The 17,092-nt window shown below is 51.1% G+C and overlaps 1 long non-coding RNA gene across 1 annotated transcript; it reads left to right on the plus strand.

The window, feature by feature from the left end:
- Positions 1 to 59: 59 nt before the first annotated feature.
- Positions 60 to 3,304, plus strand: LOC124076589 (uncharacterized). The gene is made up of 2 exons (XR_009224567.1): positions 60 to 179; positions 2,851 to 3,304. It is a non-coding gene; the product is annotated as an uncharacterized LOC124076589 (long non-coding RNA).
- The last annotated feature ends 13,788 nt before the right edge of the window (positions 3,305 to 17,092 follow it).

Raw genomic sequence — 17,092 nt, forward strand, 5'->3', positions numbered from 1 at the left:
GGTAACGCGACCCGCGGTTATAAATAACAGCGCCTGGCGGCTGCTGAGAGCCACTCGCTGGATCGGCGCCCCTCGCCGGCCCGCGGGCACGGATTGATTACTGCCCTCCCCAGCCGGCCTGCAGGAACCTGAACCCTGAGACAGCCGCAGCGCGGTGACCTTTGGGGGTGGCGCGCAAGGTCAGACCAGGCCCCTGGGCTTTCCTGTCCTCTGCTGGGGGGAGTAGGTGGGGAGGAGTCACTGAAGTCCCACCTTCGCCACCCCTGCACACCACCACCACCACCCCCCCAGGCCCTCCTCGCTGCCACCATAAGGTGAAAGGAGGCTGCAGGACCCAGGGACCCAGGCGGCCCGCTCGCTCCACTCCGGCGTCCCTCAATCCCTATCCTGCTCATGGATGATGGCAGGCAGGCCAAAGGGACCCAGCCAGGGAGGGCCAGCCCACAGCCACACCCGGCCCCGCTTCTAGAGCCCAAACTGAACCCAAACTATGATGGTGGGGTTGAGTCCAGAGCCCCAGGCATTCTCTGCTGTATGGAAACAGATCCCCTAGACCGGGGCTTCAGGGGTCTTAGAGGCTTGGGGAGGGGAATGATTACTGGGGGCATCTGGGGAGGCTGGCACCTCTCCCACCTCCCTTTGGAGAGAGTGTGCCATTTATTTTTTAAACTCTATCCCCCCCCCCCCCCCCCGGAGTTAAGTACACACACTGAACAGTATACAAAAGCGTTCAGCTGGGTCACTTTGCACTAGCAGAACATACCCGGCCAACGCCCAGATCAGAAAACAGCCCCTCCAGGCCCCAGAAGGCCCACAAGGCCCCTCCCACTGAGCACCCCCAAAGATAAGGCCTCTGCTGACTCCCAACCTCCCCGGCTCTGGCCTGCTTCTGAGCATGCATGCAGGGCGCACACAGTCCGTGCCCTTTGGTGTCTGGTTTCTCTTGCTCAGGGTTGTGTTCCTGAGGTTCCGCTCCTCTCTCGGGAGTCAGGGGCCACTCATCCTGCTGGGAGCTTGCCCTTGTGTGACTCTCTCACCATTTATTCACCCATTTTGCTGTTGATGGACACTGGGGCAGGTTCCAGCTCCTGGCTGTCCTGAAGAGCGCCTCTGGGCACACTGCATCCTGGGGGCTTGTGGAGGACAGGTGTGTGTCTGCTCAGCTTTGAAGATCCAGGAAGTGTTACTTTTTAATTGAACATTTCAGCAAAAGTGAAATTTCAAGGTTAATTTATTTTTCATTCTTAAAAAATGACAAGAACACCACTGTTTTTTTTAAAAATGGGAAAAGATGGAATTGTAAAAAAGAAAGAAAAGAGACATGGTGGCGCACACACTGCAATTCTAGCCTGAACTGAGGCTGGAGGAGATCTCAAGTTGGGGGCCAGCCTTGGCAACATAGTGAGAACCTGCCTCAAAGTAAAAAATAAAAAACACTGGCTATGTGGCTCAGTGGTAGAGCACCCCTGGGTTTAATCCCCAGGGCTGAAAAAAATAAATAAAATAAAGAGCACCCATTACTACTATTTCTAGTCAACCATCCCACCAGCCAATGGATGTTTTCTCAGAGGCTCTTATGTGTCAAACCCTGGGCAAGAGACCCAGTTCCTCCTTCAGGCTGCCTGGGGCCTAGGCCAGGTCAGCAGTGGCATCACCCAGGGAGAGACCAGGGCCTCTGCACCTTCTGTGGCCTCCATCAGCCGCCCCTCACCCACCAGGGCTGCCCCCATCTGCATCCAAGCTGAGGCCAGAGAGCCAAACCGTCCAGAGAGCTTGCCAGCCAGGCCTTGTCCAGCGAGGCTGTGCCCAAGAACTCAGAGCAGGAAGACTTGAAGCCACAGCACAGTCCACTGCAGTCAAGCCAGGAGAGGGCTGGAGCAAGGAGGAGCAGGCTGGGCTGTGGTCCCCCAGGCAGGCAGCAGTAAGGGGCTGGTCCCCAGGGCAGCTCTCAGGAGGAGGGGAGCCTGGTTGTGAGGTCCTAGTGGGCTGGACTTTGGACTTCATCCTGAGGCCACTGGAGGGGGTTAAACCTAGGAGTGAGCTGACCAGTCCGCTTCTAGCAAGATCATTCTGGATCCCTGTGGAATTTGGCCCATAGTGACAAGAGCAGGGCCAGAGACCTTCAGAGACTGGCACCTGATAAGTTAGGGCAGTTGTGAGAGTCAGGGTCAGCATGACAGTGGGGGAGGGGAGTCTATTTCAGATAGGGTGGTCAGGAAAGGCCTCTCTGAGGAGGGCACTTCTTAGCTGAGGCCTAGAGGAAGTGAAGGAATAAAGCTCTTGGGGCAGGGGAGGAGGGGAACTATCCAAGTAAAGGGTACAGCAAGTGCAAAGACCCTGAGGCAGATGCACATGTGTCAGAGAAGCCAGTGTGTGAGGACTGCAGTGCGGACTGGAGAACAGAGGGAAGACCTAGCAGGGCCATTGCGAGGGTTTAAGAAGGCAAGGCCTGATCTTGTTTTTGTTACGGAAGGATCACTCTGTGTGCTCTGAGAACAGACTTGGGTGGAGTGGTGGGTGGGGGGCTCAAGTCAGGGGAAAAGTAGAGGCCTGACCGTCAGTGTGGTAGGAGGTGGTCTCACTTTATGCAGATTGTGAAGGTGGCATCCAGAGCATTTGTGGATGGACTAGATGTGGCCTGTGAGAGGAAGCAGGGCCTGGTTGATGGTTGCTGGTTGCCCATTCACGTCCTCTTATCTCCCCTGATCTCTGGGTGTCTCCCCTCTGCCTGTGTCCTCCCTCTTCTTATCTCCCATTCCCTGTCCTCCCCTCCCTCTGCCTTTCCCTTCTCACTCCTCCTCTCCCTCACCCCTCTGCCCGGCCTCCCCTGCCCCATCTCTTCTATTTCAGGAGTCCAGTGACTTCATGCTGTCACCTCCCGCAGGCCAGAGATGCTGCCCTTGAGGACAGGCAGCAGCCCTGATGACTGTGGCCAGGGCCCAGAGGCTGGGAGCTAAGGAGAAGGTAGATGTGGCTCCCAGGACCCACCCTGGAGCGCCCGCCTCCCCTGGTGGGAAAGCCCAGTCTCCACCTGGGGCATGTCCATCCCTGAGCCCCAGAGGCTCATGGGAAATCCTGAAAGCAAAGCCCAGGGTTCTTCAATGCCCTCATGTAGCCCCTGCTCCACTTGGCGGGCTTTGGGGCCAGGGGCTCTCCAGGCCTCCTCCCTGCCCTAGTGGAGAAAAAAATACACTAGCTGAGGACTGGCGTTGTAGCTCAGTTGGTGGATCATTTGCCTGGCTTGTGTCAGGCACTGGGTCCGATCCTCAGCACCACATAAAAATGAATAAATTAACTAAAGGTATTGTGTCTGTCTACAACTGAAAAAAAAAAAAAAAAACCTGAAGAAAGAAAGAAATACACCAGACGATCCTGAAGCATCCTGGAATGCCAGAAAGTCAGGAAGGGCTTTTTAAAAAGAACCACATGGGGGGGATGGGGGTGCTCTGTCATAATCCCAGCAGCTCCAGAGGCTGAGGCAGGAGGATCAGGAGTTCAAAGCCAGCCTCAGCAATGGCGAGGCACTAAGCAACTAGATGAGACCCTGTCTCTAAATAAAATACAAAATAGGGCTGGGGATGTGGCTCAGTGGTCAAGTGCCCCTCTATACCCACGCCCCAAAAAACAGAGAGAGACAAAAAAGGACCACATTAGGCTGGAGTTATGGCTCAGTGGTAGAGCACTCACCTGGCATGTGTGAAGCCTTGGGTTGATCCTCAGCACCAATATAAATAAATAAATAAAATTAAAAAGAAAAAAGATCCACTGACAACTAAATATATACATATATATTAAAAGCACACACACACACATCAACAAGGGTACATGAGGGGAGCATAGGAGTCACCCGGCCACAAGCTAGAACAATTCAGCAACAACATAAATATTGGATGTTAACCCAAATGTAAAGCAGATATTCAGGAGTCTATTATAAATAACTGATTGAATAAACAAATGGGGGAGAAGAGACAAAGCTTCCAGGTGGAAGAATTTCTAAGGATTTTTGCAGATACTTTACCCAAACTGGGGGATGGGAAAGAGGCGTAGGACTCCCAGCCCTGACACCACGCAGTCGAACCTGGTGACTTCCCTCCAGAAAGTGCAGGGTGGAGGGGAAAGTGACCCTGTGTGGAGACAAGTGGCAGAAGCTTACCTCAGCCAGGTGTTCAAGGTCAACGTCACTCCGGTTGGTAGTGTAGACCCTTGGTAAGGTGGAAATGGTGACCTGGCTCCCCAAACCCAGAGCCCCAGCAAAATCCTGAGAAAGCATGAGGCAAATTGCATCACACGTATAGCTAACCAGCACCCCTCAAAACTGTCAGGGTCATCAAAAGGAAAGTCAGAGAACCGTCACAGCCAAAGGGAGCCACCAGAGAAAACCATGAAATGGAATGTGATATCCTGGAGGGCGTCCTGGAACAGAAAAGGGAGTTAGCTGGACCCAGAAAGTCTAAAAGGACTAGATGTCCGTTAATAAGAATGGGTCCATGTTGTTTGGGTCACCACAACAAATGTACACCACTAAGGTCAGAGGGCAATAATAGGAAAACTGGGTGCAGGAGGAGGGGTTGGGGGGAAGTCAAGGTACAGTGTTCTTAACTTTCCTGCAAAACTAAAACTGCCCTAAAAATACATTTTACTTTAAAAAAAATTACTGGTATGCAGTGGTGCATACCAGTAATCCCAGCAACCTGGGAGGCTGGGGCAGGAGGATTACAAATTTGAGGACAGCCTTGGCAAGTTAGTGAGAACCCTGTCTCACAATAAAAATAAAAAATTAAAAAAGGCTGACCATGTAGTTCAGTGGCCAAGCACCCCTGAGTTCAATCGTCAGCACCAAAACATAAATAAATGACATCTCCCTCAACCAACAATATCCCCTGTGCCCTGCTTTTTCTCGTTGTATCACCACTTAACATACTATATATTGAATTTGTGTATTTTCTTACATGTTAACTCCCTGGAATATAAGCTCCTGGGACCAAGGGAGCAGCTCCATGGCAGAGGTTAGCTAGAACTCAAGCTTCCCGAAAGCTTTTTGTTTCTTGGACTGCTATATCTCCAGCACTTAGAATAGTCTGACGAATAGGTAGCAGGTGCTCCAAAAATATATTTGTTGAATGATAAATTTCCAAAGATAGCCATTGTTAGTTTTTCCAGTTTCGCCTCTGCTTAAATACATTTATTATTGTTTTAAAACAAACACACATACGGTGTTCTGCTTATCTGTTCTCTTCACCTAATAGCTCCTAATTATTTTCCCTTGTTATTCTTTTACAACATCATTTTCTAGACCATGCTGGTGTTCGCAGGCCCAGCAACTGGTTGTGATTACAGAGGCAAAGATGGTGGGGGCTCTCTGCTGGCTCTGCCACACTGCCACATGGGCAGGAGGGTTGGAGTGACACCAGGGCCAGGGTACTCCTGCCCTCTGACATCAGATCTGTGGGCACTAGATCCTGCCTGGTGGTGAACCGGCTGCGTTAGAAACCAAGGATTAAATAGATTTCGAAATCCACCAGCTTGTCCTCGACCAGCCAGAGGGCCAGCACACATGCCCAGACCTTCTGTCAGCCCAGGCATAGGGGAAAACACGGGGTGTGCAAGCATCTGGGGCAGCAAGGGAGAGACCTCCCACACAGTTGGCCACAGCCCAGGGGATCCTGGCCCAAGGGGCTCTGGAGAGCTGAGTTCCTGAGAGGCGGGTAACAGACCCTCTCTCCAAAGTCCCGAGTTGGGGCTGATTAATCTGTCTTGGTTGTGTTGTTTGTTTTGCAGAGCTGGGGGTGGACCCCGGGGTCCTGGGCAGGCCTGCCAAGCACTCTACCACTAGGCTCCACCACCCCCCACCCCCCACCCCCGCCCTGCAGCTGTTTTGCTGGAATGGTGGGAAATGGGTGGCCTGGGCAAGCCTCGGGACCTGATATGTTGGAGGAGGGAATGCTGTGGGGTTCGTGGGGTAGGGGGAGTCCTTGGCACTTGGAGGCCATCTGCTTTCAAATCCAACTGCTTGTCCTCCTTCCTGGTAGCAACACAGAGCCACCCAGACTCTGCTAGACATAGGAGTGCTAAAGATAAAAATACTCGAAGGACATATGCCTTCTGTGAACCACTCCATGCCTTAGGAGTCCTTCAGCTCTCCTCTGCATGCCACTTCACCATTGCACGCCCACCCCAGGCCCCTGGGCGGGGAGACTGTTATGGCCTTGGACACACTGTGCGTGTGAGGACAGCGCGTACTCCAGTGCGCCTGCATCTGCAGTCACCTGATGGAAGCTGTGTGTGTGTGTGTGTGTGTGTGTTTTCCTGGGCGTGCTGTGTGTGTGTGCCTGCTTATGCTTGTGTGTGCAGACGTGTGTGCCTCAGTGTGTGTCAATGTGTTTTGAGTCCTGGGGGGCAAGTCAGCCTGGGCACGTGGCTAGTGTGGGTTGGATGTGGGTGCGTGCATGGATGCGCTCTTCTGTTTCTGTGGGGTGAGCGGCTTGCACCCGAGGGTTCCTGGAGGAGCTGCGTGGGTGCTCTTACGGTTGTGCTTGTGTGCGTTCTGCTGAGTACATGCCTGTGAGCTCGTGCGTGCAGGTGTGTGTCCTCAGGTATGTGCCCCCCGAGTCCAGCTCTCAGAAAAGAGATGAACCTTAGCTCCATACACCTGCTCTGGCAGCTGGGACTCCCCAGCCCCCACAGGTCCTATGCGCAGGACTGCTCCGTGTTTCCGTTTCCCAGGTGAGCTGGCCTCGACTTTTCTCACACCTTTTTCTACTCATTCTCATCTTAAGTTTCCTCAGACTGTGCCTGTGACAGTCCTCCCCCTCTGTGCCTGAGTCCCGCCTCCACTAGCTCATTGTTTTGCAGCTCCCTATCCCCTGGAGATGCTGGGGAAGCAAAGAGCTCCTGAGTCAATGTATTTTTGGTAAAGCTGCAGCTGCCACTCCACAGAGAGACACCATGTACCCAAGCATGCTAAAGGTCCCAAGAAGTCCTGAAGTAAAGAAGCCCGGTTGCATTAGCTCAACACAGGATTTCCTGCAATTATTTGATGTCGGAACCTGATCTGAAATGATAACACCTTGATGGAATCAGGGTTCCTCCATGACACATGGGAAAGTCTGCAGTGTGCAGTGGGAGGTGGCCCCACTGTGACAAGTGGCCTTCTTGCTGCTTCTCTGGCAATTGTGTGGGTGCTTCCCAATGTCTGGTCTCTTGGGGCTGTGCACACAGGCTGAGCCCCTCTGGAGTTGGGAGTCCTGTGGTTTGGGAAGCCCAAATGACTTGCTCCATCCGGGGCCTGCAGGGAGCCCATGCAGCAGGTCAGGAGCCCTTCTCCAAAGTGCCTGAGGCCTCACACTAGCTCCTACCCTCCGATGGGGGCTGGGTGGCATGGCAGCTCCTCTCACTGGCCCTGGCCAGTCAGGGCAGACACACCTGATGCATAGAGCTTGGAAGGAACCTCCTTCCAAGACCCTGAGCTGCAGGAGATTGAGCCATTTGAGTGACAACCCCACCCCACCCAGGCTAGAGATTCTGCCCCTAAGCCTTTGCCCTGCGATTCCTACTTCAGCTTCTGCAGCCTCCTGGGGCTCAGACATCCTGAAGCCCCAGTAGGGGGTGCAGGTTGTGAGAATAGCAGGTGCTTTCCTGCAGGTTCCACTCCAGATCTGACCACTGCTTCTAGAGAATAAGGTAGTTAGGGGAGCTCTCTGCTTCCTCTTTTCCCATAACATTAAAGAAAAAAATCTTTGAAATTATGCAAATAATACAGTGTCTTTGTACGATTCAAATCATACAAAAGCAGAGTAACAAACGTCTTTTACCCTCACCCCCCACCCCTTGGGATCCCTTCTGGGGTGGGGATCCTAGAACTAACATGTTAACAGTTCGATGTATCCTTCCATTTCCACGTTTACAGATTTATAAAACAAAAAACACAAGTAAAACCGTATCCTGTATATATATTTCTGTGGCTTGCTTTTTTAAAAAGAATTTTTAAACAATCTAATCCACATCACTACATCTTGATCTACCCCCATTATTAAAAAATCAGCTACGCAGTATTCCAGAATGTCGATGTTCTCCTCAATTTGATGACTCCCCGGTTGACAGACGTGTTGTTTCCAATTTTTTTTTTTTTTGCTATTCCTGAATGCACAGAGGTGTAATAACATCTCTCTGCAGATCTCTGGGGGGGGGGGGGCTATGCTTGAAAGATGGATTCCTGTGCATGGCACCCCCAGGAATCAACCGGAAAAGAAAAGACCAAGGAGGACGTTGAGGATATGAGAGAATGGGCTGAGACTAGAACGTCCCCCACGTTTTGGGGGCGCCCCAGACCAGCCCTTGTTCGCTCCCCTCGTGCCTCTGGGCTCGGAGGCCTGCGCTCCCTGGAGCCGTCCAAGGCCCTGGCCGGCCACCGCCCCGCCTGCGCCCCCGCGGCTGCTGAGCTGCCCGCGCCAGGGAGGAACCAAAAAAAGCCGGCGCGTGGTACGCGCTCGAGCAGTGCGGGGCCCCGGCGCTGCCGTTTTTAGTGTGCCTGGAGCCCAGAATATAGACTTCATCACCCCCAGGAAACGCGGCCATAATATTTTTGGTTGCATAAGCAAACGAAATTAGAAATCTGGAACGCGTTCAAGACCTTTCGATGCGAGCGCGGGGGACCAGCGGAGAGACAGATGGGGATTAGGCGAGTTGAGCATCAGGAGAATAATTTCCTCTTTTAATTTGGGTTCCATCGACAAGTAAAACAGCTTTAGCGGCCCAGTTACGTAAGCGGCGCCAGCCCGGGGTCTGATAAGCGGCCTCTGAGAGCCAGTCCGGCCCTCCGGCCTCTGCGCGGGGCGGGAGGGCCCGGGGCGGGTCTTGCCTGCGGGCGCCCAGCACGTCAGCCGCCCCGGGGCTGTTAAGCAGGGCTATTGTTAGCCCTGCTCGACAAAGCAGCTCGCAGAGCTCCAAAGAGTTGGCCAGGCCACACAGTTTGCAATTTGCAGTCAGGATTTGAACTCGTCTTGCTCGGATGAGGTTCTCCATTGCACAGGAATAGTCTCCTCCCGCGCTGCAATTCCGTGGAGCGCAGAACACCGCCCGAGGATGTCCCTTGAGGGATTGTACGAAATAATACAACGTTGGGAGCCACCAAAATGTTTGGCAGTGTAAAGAGTGGTCAAATGAACCATGGGAGCATTCATGCTATGGCAGTGCTATAGAGCAGCAAACGGGAAGGGGGACTGGAGGGTGGAAATATACCCTAAGTGGAGCAAGTTACAGGATGGTGTGAATAGTGTGATCTCACTTATGGGAAAGGAAAAAACAATACGCGCCTCCCCAGGAAAGCTCTCTCTTTCCCCATCTGCAATGTACCTGAGAGGAGATGCGTAGAAAGGGGCTATCCATCTGGTGAAGGTGTCTGTCACCTCTGGAGGGAAGCAAGGTGTAAAGGAATGTCACTGGAAATTTCATGTTGTGCTCTGCGCACTTCTGGACCACATATTTGAATGTACAGTGTGTGCTTGCATCTGTGAGATGCAAACCCTCAAAGGTAAAGAAGGTGGGCGGCCTGTAGTTTCGCAGCCTGAGGCTGGACTTTGCTTCCTGGTACCTTTTCAGAGGTGAGTAGGAATTAGGCAGGTACCTAAAGTTAGAGCAGCAGGTGGCGGGTGGGGAGAATCTTAGAGGCCTATCTGGATAAGGACCGGACAGGAGTTGTCCCAGCACATCAGCAGGAAACAAAGGCTGTGCTTTGTTAGTTGGCTTCTTTCACCCCCAGGCCACTCCCCCCACCCCTTGCCAGTCCAAAAAAAAAAAAAAAATGCTGGGGTCACAGCAGCAATGCTGAAGAAAGAGGCAGAAAGTAAGAACTAGGTATTCACGGGGTGGGGGATGGGGTCACTGGGGAGCAATTTGGCATCAGTTCAACCACCCATCCTGTGTCCAGGGCTCTGGTGGTTTTTAAGAATGTCTGCAAATTCTTGACGATCTTCCCATTGAAAGAAGGCGTCTCTGTCCCCTTCCCTTCCAATCCGGACCTTAGCAACTCCCCTGTCATCCATAGAATGTAGTGGAAGCGACACTGCCTGACTTCCAAGCCTGGATCATACAAGGCCAGGCAGCTCCCCTGTGGCTCTCTGGGGACAATGGCTCGAAGGCTCGGGTGGGGGCGGGGGCGGGCTATGTGAGAAGTCTGATTACCCTTGAGATTGCTCTACTAGAGAAGCCCTGCGCAGCACTTCGGTGGCAGGCCCAACTGATTCCAGCCAATAGCCAGCGTCCCCTGAAGCGATGCGCATGCGCTGTCTAGTGCATCCAGCCATTGAGTGACAGCAGTCAGTGACAGACCCCAAGTGAGAACTGTTTGGCCGAGAGTTTCCTAGATTCCAGATCCAGAAAACCACAAGTGAAATAAAATAGTACCTCCCAGCCGCTAAATGATGGAGTGATTTGTTATAAAGCCATAGTATCTGGAAAGGGGGTCACGGTAGGCCCTGCACTGCTCACAGAGGGGTACGGCAATGAATAAGCAAGGTCTCTGCCCCCGATAAATGAATAGTTTAATGGAGAAGCCAGACCCAGAAGCAGATAATTATAAAATAACATGGTAAGCACAATGACGGAGTCACGCACAGGTCATATGGGAGCAGGGCTGAGAGTCTGTAATCTAGGCTGGGTGGAGTCTAAAAGGTTTTCCTGGAGCAGGTGACTTGGAGCTGGCTTTGAATGGGGAGTAAAGGAGAGGCAGGAAAAGCATCCAGGCAGGAGTAAGCCAGGAAGCGAGAACAGGTGATGTCCAGGAGAACAAGCTCAAAGACAGCTGGAGGTGGTAGTAGGGGCCTTGAGGACAGACCGAGAGCTTAGCCTGAGAGCAGTTGGGAGGCATCAAAGGTGGAGGTGGGAGATGGAGACTCCTGGAGACCGCAGGGGGAGGAGCAGGTAAGAGGAGAAGGCCAGGTGGATGGACCAGATGATTGGGAAACTGAGGAGAGAGTGTGGGGATCCCAGAGCCAGTAGGATGGGAAGGATGAGACGTGGGAAGCATTTGAAAAAAATGATCAGGTCTGGGTGCCTGTCGTGGACAGCTTTGGGTCTTGCTATTTTTCTTGAGTGACAGCTGGCCGTGGCACCAGCAACTTAGAGAGCCTTGGAGGAGACCTGGGTAAGAGAGGCTGATGGGTGTTTTGTAGCAGTGCGGCAGGTCCAGGTGGAGACAACCAAGAGGGGTAGGCATCCCACGCTGGGGAGGAGGTGTGGCCATAGTAGGCACTCCTTCAGATGTGTGAATGAATAGGTGTAGGACACAGAGGTGGCGGTTGGTTTCATCAGGATAGATGACGCAGACTGAGGATGAGGAACAGGCCCTGGGGGCCGGCTCTTGCTGCTGAATTTGGCCTGGGAGGTGTAGGCGGGAGCCAAATATGATGACCAAGGACCTGGTGATTCTGTGTCCCAACAGGTAGGCCACAAAATAAAACAAAACAAAAACCACAAGGAGTCAGATCCAGGCCCAAGAAACATTAATCCAGTGGTTACTGTGTGCCTGACACTGTGCTTCAGGTATATTATTCAATTAAATCCTTAGGCCAACACATTCATTGATTCAAGAGGCATTTGTTCAACACCTACTATGTGCCAGGCACTGTACTAGATGAGATGCTAGGTATATGCTGGTAGATGAAACAGATACCACCCTCCCTGCCCCCATGGAATTTAGGATTCAGTGGAGTTATTCCCATTTCACAGAAGTTCAGACATTAAGTAACATTATAGGGGAGAGTTTTGCTATCCAACTCCATGTCTATGATTCTTCAGAGCACCCCAGGATGGCAGGTGGCATTAAAAAGTGGCAGGGCCAAGGCTTGAGGGTAGAGGACAGCCTTGATCTAGGATCTTCAGGGAATCTGAGAAGCATTCAGTACCCTTGGGCTGGTCAAAATCCACCTTTCAAGGAATCCGGCTCCCTGGGGACTTAAGCATATCTATTATCAAAAGCTGTGTCTTGTGCGAGGCACAACATGCCTATGATCCCAGTGACTTGGGAGGCTAAGATGGGATGACTGCAAGTTCAGCAATTTAGCAAAACCCTGTCTCAAAATAAAAAATCAGAAGGGCTGGGGATGTGGCTCAGTTGTTAAAGTGTCCCTAGGTTCAATCCCTGGTACTTTAAAAAAAAATAAAATAAAAGCAATCTGCGTTCAATGCCCAGGAACTCCCTACCAAAACAAAGAGAAATGCATCTTGGGGTTGGGGTTGAGATGTGGGACATGGGATGAATAGGACTTGGGGCACAACTTAAGTTTCTCCTCTTCATAAGGATAATGGTGATGGCCCCTGAGCATCTTTTACCCACAGGGCTCTGTGCTGAATGACTTGCAGTCTGCCGCTCTTTGGGTCATCCATCATAGCAATCCACTCCAAGTCCACTTCACATGGGAGAACACAGAGGCTGGGCTGGTCAGTCAGGAAACTGGCAAAGCCACAGGTCTGGGCCCATGGGGCTCCAGAGCTTGGGGTGCAGCCATTCTCCACAGTGCCTCACATCAGAATTGGTCTAGGAACCCGGGTGGGCCTGAGCCCCTGGGCAGGACTCAGGGCCCAGCTTTGGAGAACTGGGATGGCACAGGTTTTGGTTTTGCCAGGCACAAGTAATGACTCCTGGTTAGCCCCTGGCTAGGGGTGACCCAGCTCCAACCAGCTGAACCTTGTGGTTCAGAAGCTTGTCAGAGAAACCAGAAAGCCTGGCTACTTAGTATGACATCTCTTGATTTAATATTAACAAACTCACATATTTCCCCCCTACCATTAGCAAACCGTTTACTTAGCTTCATAGGCATAGGTGTGAAAATAAGGCTTTGGGGACTACCTGGCAGGCCCCAATTTTAAGAATTCTCCCAGGGAACTTCAGAAATCCCCAGGCCCCGGCTGCACACAATTAAATCAGAATCCCAGAGGCAGGAACCAGGTATCCACCTTTTAAAGAAAGCTCCTTGGGTAATCCCAAAGCTCACCAGTGGCATCAGAGTCATGGGGTAGCTTGTTTGAAATGCAAATTCTCAAACCCCACCCTAGACCTGCTGAATCAGAATCTCCAGGGCGGGGCCAGCACTGGGTGCTTTAACAAGCCCTGCAGGGGTTCTGAGGCACAGTAAAATTGAAGGCACACCTTCTTAGACAGGAGGTGTGAGGTTGGGCGGTGCCGGCCGAGAACTGCAGACACTGAAAATAATCAGCTGAATAAGAGACACTGAGTTTTTGTTTTGTTCTGTTTTGTTTTCAGTATTGGAGATTGAACCCAGGGGCACTCTACCCCTGAGTTACATCCCCAGCCTCTTTGATTTTTTTTTTTTTTTTACTTTTTTTTAATGTTTTCCCCCAGTACCATGAATTGAACCCAGGGACACTCTACCACCGAACTACAGTCTCAGTCCTTTTTATTTTTTATTTTGAGACAGGGTCTCACTGAAGCTGGACTCAAATTGGCAATCCTCCTGCCTCAATCCCAAATTGCTGGGATTACAGACACACACCACTGTACTCAGCAAGACAGTCAATTTAAAGACACTTTTTGCCAGGTATGGTGGCACACACCAGTAATCCCAGCAGTTTAGGAGGCTGAGGTAGGAGGATCACAAGTTCAAAACCAGCCTCAGCAATTTAGCTCTAAGCAACCTGGTGAGACCCTGTCTGAAAATAAAAATAAAAAGGGCTGGGGATGTGGCTCTGTAGTTAAGCATTTCTTGGGTTCAATCCTTGGTGCCATAAATAAATAAATAAATAAACTTTTTGAAAAAAGATAAAAATTTTCAAATCTTATTCTGATAAAATAAATACCAAGGGTCAGAGAAAACTATAATGTGGGCTATTCCCCCCCTTATTTAGTTGTAAACCTTCCTCCCTTAAAGTCTGAGTTGTGAAACTATTTTCTTGAGACAAGGCCTCACTATGTTGCCCAGGTTGACCTTGAACTCCTGGCCTCAGTCTCCCAACTGCTAGGACTACAGGCACAAACCATTATCCTCTCCTTCTTAATCTGGAGCCAGAGGCCCTCCCTAGACCTTCATATTTTTATAACACAAAGATGGCACATAGTAGGTGCTCACTAAACATCAGTTTCTTTCCTTCTCATTTCCCCTTAGAATTTCTAGAGCAGTGGCTTACATACATCCTACTGGTGCTTTGATTTATTAAAGTTAGCAGCAGAGCCCAGCTGTCCTTTGTGAGAATGGCCAGCTGGTCAGGGATTATGAATTACTGAGTCTCATCCAGTTGGTGCTGGTTGTCCTTAGTTAAAAACCTTACAGATGCCCAGAGATATAAAGGGAAGTGAATGAATTAGGAGGCAAACTACATTGATGATTTCATTGTATCTCTGCAAAATGATTTTTTTCCTTGACTCCATTGATTTACCAAGAGGCTTCTAATTTTAGTGGGAAAAAATGCAGACACCTTAAGTGTATACACCAACTGAATGATGATTGTGTTTTGGAAATGTGACAAATGTGTATTTCTGAGGCAAGGAAATAGGATTTTCCTATGAACAAAGATTGGAAAGAAGAATGGGAAAATATAATATAGTGATGTTCACAGGTTATGGATTATCTCTTGGCTACTTTTAGGTTTTTGTTTTTTTGGTACCAGGGATTGAATTCAGGGGCACTCAACCACTGAGCCCCATCCCCAGCCCTATTTTGTATTTTATTTAGAGACAGTGTCTGAGTTGTTTAGCTCCTTGCTGTTGCTGAGGCTGGCTTTGAACTTGCGATTCCCCTGTTTTAGCCTCCTGCTGAGCCTCTGGGATTACAGGTAGTCGCCACTGCACCGGCCTTTTAGGGGTTCTTGTCACAGGTACCAATGTGGAATTTATGTAATGATTTTTTTAAAAATAATAATTCTAATTGGGCACAGTAATGACATTAGTTCCATAGACTGAGACAGGGGATTGCAAGTTTGAGGCCAGCTTCAGCAATTTAGCAAGGCCCTAAGCAATTTAGTGAGACTGTGTTTCAAAATAAAAAAATAAAAAGGGCTGGGGATGTGGCTTTTTGGTAGAGTGCCCCAGGGTTCAATCCCCAGCACAAAAAAAAAAAAAGTTACAAAGGGAAAGAAATCCTACCAGCCACACTAGGTACAAAGCCTCTTATGGGAGAATAATCACAAAATGTGGCTAAAAAGTGTCAGGATATCTGCTATAAAGTGGTCCTAGTTCCCAGGGTAGAATTTAGTCTCTGTGTGACCTCTGGGAAGACCCTGGGGAGCCTCAGTCTTTGCCCATGCAAAGTGGAAACCCTGATCCCCTACCTGGCCTGGTTCCTGTTTGGTTAGAGAAACAAAACCAGGGATTATGGGAGAGAAGAGCAGGTGCAGACCCTAATCTGCTTAGCCCAGGAGGGTGTTTCTGAGACTCCTCCCCTGCACCCAATCTCAGGTCCACAGCCTTGTAGCAGATCCTGGAGGTGTGGGTGGGCAATGCAGGGCACAGCTGGCACCTCTGCTTCCAGAGGGGCCCACTCCTATCTGCTTCAAAGGCTTAGATCACTGCCACGATCCCAGATCCACTGGTGCCTGGGAAAGCCTTCTGGGGACAGACCTGGCTGGTCCTCACGGCACATATGAATGACTGGCACCACCCAAGGCCAGATGAAGCCTGAAGTACCCATGACCAGGGTCTCTCTCTCTCTTTGAAGGAAACCATCCCACAGAAAGGCCCGAATAAAAGCACCAAGGCATTCTTTTAGCAAGTTCAACACTAAAATTTAGAGCAGAGAATGTGGCCCGCAGATGGACCTCTCTTGGCCTTCACAGGGCCTTGTTAAATGTTTGAATTTCCCACAAAGCCATAATCCTTTGCGTTCCTGTGGTTACTGCTTGGGCTGGGGCAGGACTGGACGTGGCAGTTTCAAAGGGGCTCCTGAGGGCCAGCGCACCAGGAGAAATCCCAGGAGCCAGCTGTCAGGAGAGCCCTGGGCTCTGGCTGCAGCCTGTGCTGGGCTTCCGAGGAGCAAGGGGGGCTTCTTGCCCCGATTGTCTACGCTAGGAGCTTACAACCCCTGAAGTCGGTGTGGGGAGGATCCATCCCGGTAAGGGAGAACAGCTGGTGCATTCATAGGGCACTCAGCAATGTTGACTGGATCCTTCCTCTGGGCCAGGTGACATCCCCTAGGGGCCTGAGGGCCAGTTATCTCATTTAATACAAGAGGTATTATTGTCCCCATTTACAGATGACTAAACTAAGCCTTGGCCAGGGACAATTACATGGGTGCTCCTCCCTTCCAGAAACCTGCACCCTTCCTTTTCCTCTCTGCTTCCCAGGGAGGTGGCCAGAGAAGAGGGAATAAGGCATGTGGCGGGGGGGGGGGTCCCGTTCCTATCCCTCAGGCCACTGGTTGTTCTGGACTTTCTGATTGGGGTCAGAGTCTTCTGGGGTCCCCTGGACCGGGGCTGTTGGCTCTGGCAGCCTCACCCGGCCTGCCCAGGTGGACCTGGGGAACTTATGGACTGGTCTGGTCTGGGTGTGCCCCTGCTGGGAGGGGAAGGGAGGCAGCAGCTGACCTCGGCCCCATTCTCCAGATCCAGATCCAGGCTAGAAGTGGACATGACTTCTCCAGAGGCTGTCAGAGACACTCGGGCTTCCTGGGGGCCCCTCGGCTCACCAAAATGGCAACTCACAGCACAGGAAGTTTGGAAAGCAGGCTGAGGCTATTTAAGTCACTCACAGTGCCACCTGCTAGAAAATGGCCATTGTCCGTACCGAAGGCCTGCTTCCCCTTCATCCCCAAGTTAAGCCAGACCTACTGGGTCGTACTCTCCTACGGGCGCAGAGGTCACGGTTATGTAATTTTTAATTTCTTTCCCATCATTTTCATCATTGTTGGCTCATCTGGGACCTCTTTATTTATTTGTTTGTTTGTTTTTAATCCTTTCTAGTTTATAGCACAAACTTCAGGAAATAGTTGCTCAATGAAAGAATGGCAGGAAGAGACAGGTGATGGCGTGAGCCAGACACTGGTCAGCTGTAGGCGGGACCAGCATGGGCTGTGAAGCCCCATCACCATTCACCCCGCAACCATTCCTGGTATCCCTGGCGTGAGTTCAGCCCTCATCCCACGTCACT

This window comes from Marmota monax, unplaced genomic scaffold (assembly GCF_021218885.2).
Source record: "Marmota monax isolate L192 unplaced genomic scaffold, Marmota_monax_Labrador192_F-V1.1 WCK01_AAM20220418_F8-fsc00064, whole genome shotgun sequence".
NCBI classification, from domain to species: Eukaryota; Metazoa; Chordata; class Mammalia; order Rodentia; family Sciuridae; genus Marmota; species Marmota monax.